This window comes from Mobula birostris, chromosome 5, assembly GCF_030028105.1.
Source record: "Mobula birostris isolate sMobBir1 chromosome 5, sMobBir1.hap1, whole genome shotgun sequence".
Taxonomy (NCBI): Eukaryota; Metazoa; Chordata; class Chondrichthyes; order Myliobatiformes; family Myliobatidae; genus Mobula; species Mobula birostris.
Window position 1 is genome coordinate 197,225,845 of NC_092374.1, and position 3,978 is coordinate 197,229,822.

Sequence of the window (3,978 nt, forward strand, 5' to 3'; positions counted from 1 at the left end):
TGTGCAGAGACCTTGAACGTAATTCTGTGGGTTGTGCACTGAGGTGAGTGAAGTTAGGCGTGCTGGTTCGGAGGCCTGATAGTTGTAGGGTAACAACTGTTCCTGAACCTGATGGGGTGAGACCTGAGGCTCCTGCGCCTCCTGCCTGAAGGCCGGATGAGAGGACAGCACGGCCTGAATGGGACGGGTCCTCCACGATGGATGCTGCTTTTCTGCGGCAGTGCTCGATGGTGGGGGAGAGCCTTACCTGTGAAGGATTTGACGAAATCCCACGTTTTCAGCAGGCATTCTCGTCCACTCCACTCCCCCTCTCAAGGCTCTAGCACTCACCTGCTAACTAGGGCAGTTTACTTATCACCCCACGTGTTTGGGATACCGTCTTCAACACAGTGGTAACAATTCGCTGTCAGGTGGTAACGCTGAAGCAAAAGAAGAGCCAAGTAACATCCCAGCAGCTGAGACAGCTTTTTTTTTAAAAAAAAGAGGTAAGTCATGGCAACAGGCCCTTCCAGTGCCCAATTACACACACATGATCAATTAATCTATTAACCCCTTCACCTTTGGACTGTGGGAGGAAACCGGAGCACCCCAAGGAAACCCATGCGGTCACGGGGAGAACATGCAGACTCCACACAGGCATGAGCAACAATGGAACCCGGGTCACTGGCACTGTACTAGTGTTATGCTTAACACTGTGCCAGGTGCAGTCGCTGGTGCATCTGCACTTGGGAGTTTTTCCCTCGCCCAACTACAGGAAAAGTTCTCATTAATCTGGAGCGGGAGGGGTTACCAGCAGGCTTGCGTAACCCCTGAACCAGCATGGATAACCTCACGCACCACAACACTGAACAGATTCCACCAGCAATGGACTCACTTTCAAGGACTTTTACAACTCCTGTCCTCAGTGTTATTCCTATCCTATTTATCGTTATTGTTTATATACAATTGCATAGCTCGCACTCTTTTGTACGTTGGTTGTTAGCCTATAATTCTGTAGTTTTTCATCTAATCGATGAACAGAATCTGTTGTTTATTTGTTTTTCGGTGAATGCCCGCAAGAATATGAATCTCAGTGTATTAAATGGTGATATATACCTTTAATACTAAATTTGCATTGTACTTTGAAGGCTCGAGCTACAAGGATAAATTGGATAGGCTGGAACTCCCCCCGCCCCCCCCCAAAAAGAATGTAAGGAAGTAGCCTCAGAGGTCTATGCAAAACCATGAGAGACATGCAGAACATGGACGATCACAGGGTAGGGGAGTTAAAACTGGAGGACATAGATTTGAAGTGAAATGGGACCCAAGGGGAAACATTTTCATAGGGGATGGAAGAAGCTGCAGAGCAGGGGACAGTTATGGTGGGTATACGGATAAAGAGGAATACGAACCCAACACAAGCAAATAGGACTAGCTCAGGTATACGTCTTGGACCAGTTGAGCCAAAGGGCCTGTTTCAGCGCTGAATAACTGACTCAATGGACCTGCCAGAGATTAGCTAGCCTGCCCAATCACTACTCTGACAGACCTGGGAACCTGTTCGGTAAATATTTGACTTCCATCCCCAGCGAGCATAAAGTGGTTTAGCAGCAGGAAACTAAGTTCCACCCCATATGTAGTCTCCCCAGGGCCCTGTGTAGTTAGAGCACTTAAAGGCCAACATGACTCTCTGATCTACGGGCTGTTCCCGGGGACGCACACGGAGACCAACATCCGGTGCTGCTGGCAGATCATCAACTCGGTGAAAGACGCTCTTTGGTCGGCCCGAAACTTGATGATCTGCCGGCACATGGAGATGTCCGTGGGAGAATGCTACCGACTGGCACACTCTCGGCTGCAGGAGTACGTGCTGAGGGACGCACTGAAACTCGGTGCAGCCACCGCAAGGGCCCGGTGGGGAAGGACCACAGTATAGGTTTCTCCACCCGCGGGAGTGGGAGGGGTCGGTGGGCGGGGAGTATACCCCTCAACAATGATGTGGTAAGGTGAACAACTGGAGTGCCACGTGGGCGGCTATAAATACGGATATGTACTGACTATAATGGAAACGTATGTAAAGGATGAAAAGTTATTGAATGGTTTATTGTATATATTTATTTTTGAATAAAGTATATTTTGAAATTTAAAAAAACATGACATTTGTTTTCAGTGCAAATACAGCCGCTCCCCCTTGAACATCAACATTTTGCCGCTCCCACCGTTTGTGAAAGCAGACCAGGTTGGAGATGTACAGAGGTGGCAAGGCACCACAGAGAACGTACGAAAGATGCGACTTTGAATCGAGGGTTGTTCCTTTTGTAAAGTATGCAAGTCTGGGTAAACATTGGGCAGCGACGGCGTTCTGCTCGCCTGCAGCTTATTTGCCTACTCGTTATTTGCCCAGAGTACAACTAGAACCAACAAACTCTCAGGAGTGAAAATGAGATTTCCAGTAAAACGAAACCAAGGAAAACTTGAATACAGTCCTCTTTATAAGCACTCTGGGGATAATCATGAGACTTTAAAAAAGGATGTTAACGTAAGCACTGAGACCCTGCTACCGTGATCTTATCCTATGTTACAGAGATTAACCTCTGCTGCAGTGTGACAGCCGGTTGCATCAGCTGGTCAAGTTGCCCCGGCCCATGAGAAGTTCGGGAGAGAGTACTCCAATCGGTGGCCAGGTGACGGAGCAGGGTCCGCCGCCAATGAAACGCGCCCAGTAATTGAAGAGGCTGCCCGCGGAAGAAATGAAACGCCGCGACACAGCCCGGAGTTCGAACATTGATACAAAAAGATTGCTATATCTCCCTGGTCTGATCTCAACCATCAGCTCTTCCCTCCGCAGTACACTCACCGGCTCCGCGTCCCACACGGACACCCTCGTGGAAGGAGCCGAACTAGGACCCACTCTTACCACCCCCACCCCTCTCAAAGCTAGGTCTGGCCTTCACTCCTTCCTGAAAAACAGGATCCCGATTGCAACTCAAAATATTGTGCGTCATATCTTATCACTATTTGTCTCTATTAAGAAGGATTATGCAAACCTTTTGCTAATTATCTTACCAAGGCGAGTCGCGTCCTTTCTGTTCTCATCCGGCAGTGAAAAGGGCACATAAATAGGCGCATGCAGATTCTTCGTTGCGTTGTCACTGACACCTTGTGGCTGGAGGACTTGATAGATTTGCACCATCAACCTGTGTGTTTGGGCTCTGCGAGTTCAGTACATGGAAACTGAAAGATTATTGTATCGTCAGCGTCCTTACACCATATACGTTTGACCACTCTCTAATTTTGTAACTATATTCCTTAAGACTGTTTCTATAATCGAAATATCTCAACAAAGACCCATTATGTTCCCTTAAGATAGTATCTGTTTCAATATTCCTCTTCCAATACCCCTTATTGCTCCCAACTCCAAATACAGATTCAACATCTTTAGTTCAAGTAAGCAGAGTGAAACTTTTTTGGATTGTATACGAAATAGCACAAAGATGGGCAGGATAGTAAGTTGAAAGTATACAAAGCTAAATTAATACCTATAGCCAGATTTAACATTTATTTATTATTATTTCTTTTTATTTTTGTATTTACAGTTTATTGTCTTTTGCACATTGGTTGTTTGTGCGTCCTGTTGTGTGGGGTCTTCCGTTGATTCCATTGTGTTTCTTGCATTTATTATGAATGCCTGCAAGTAAATCTCAGGGTTGTACATGGTGACATATGTATACTTTGATAATAAATTTACTTTGAACTTCATTATCACAGCAGCAAAGACATAAAATTATTGTGAATTATAAAAGAAAATAAATTGTGAAAAAGAGGAATTGAGAGGCAGTTGTTCATAGATTCATCGACCATTAGCAAATCTGATGATGGAGGGGGGAAGCTGATCGCAAATCAATGAGTGTAGGTCTTCAGGTTCCTGTACCTTATAACCATATAACAATTACAGCATGGAAACAAGCCATCTCGGCTCTTCTAGTCCGTGCCGAACTG

The 3,978-nt window shown here is 46.0% G+C and overlaps 1 protein-coding gene across 4 annotated transcripts in view; it reads right to left on the minus strand.

Moving 5' to 3' along the window:
• Positions 1-3,106, minus strand: part of vars1 (valyl-tRNA synthetase 1) — an 82,052-nt gene extending 78,946 nt beyond the window's left edge. The window contains exon 1 of one of the 4 annotated variants that reach the window (XM_072259270.1): positions 3,046-3,106. The gene's annotated coding sequence lies outside the window, so the exon portion shown is untranslated. Of the gene's footprint in view, positions 1-330; positions 390-2,836; positions 2,892-3,026 lie in introns of those variants that run through there. The other 3 variants (XM_072259273.1, XM_072259271.1, XM_072259272.1) reach the window with 3 other exon arrangements.
• Between the last annotated feature and the right edge of the window lie 872 nt (positions 3,107-3,978).